Raw genomic sequence first — 552 nt, forward strand, 5'->3', positions numbered from 1 at the left:
AACTTGGTAGGAATTGATTAAGATTGTAATATGTGATTGTGATTAATTTTCATTAACGTAAATCCATGATTATAATCATGCTTAAAATTAAAACCAATGAATCAGTTTCTGCAACCGAAACGACTTGCATGTCAATTCTTTCAAGTATCCGAATAGAAACACAAAGTTACACGATCGGATGTTCGTGCTGTGCGGGTATCGAAGCTCGATTTTTAGGTTTATAAGCCCTCACAAATACCTCTGAGCCAATGGTGGGCCAACTGAAAGGAAGTCAGAAAGCCGATTTTTAATCCAGTGAATATTTAATAAGTTTTAAATAAGAAAGATTTTGTTAACGTTTAGTAACTAAATGATGCGAAATAAACACATATTTTTAATTAATTGTTTTTTTTAGTTAAAGTGTTTTGTTTTCAAGAAATCGAACAATGGAAATACTTTAACAATTCCAAAGTCAAGTTTTTCACTTGTTTTACTGACAACAGCTTGTTTATTTGTACAGAAATATTCAGTACCTGTTTGAACTTTGATAAAAAAGATGTTGGTTAGTTAGTT

The sequence above is a fragment of the Limulus polyphemus genome, unplaced genomic scaffold (assembly GCF_000517525.1).
Source record: "Limulus polyphemus unplaced genomic scaffold, Limulus_polyphemus-2.1.2 Scaffold9149, whole genome shotgun sequence".
NCBI classification, from domain to species: domain Eukaryota; kingdom Metazoa; phylum Arthropoda; class Merostomata; order Xiphosura; family Limulidae; genus Limulus; species Limulus polyphemus.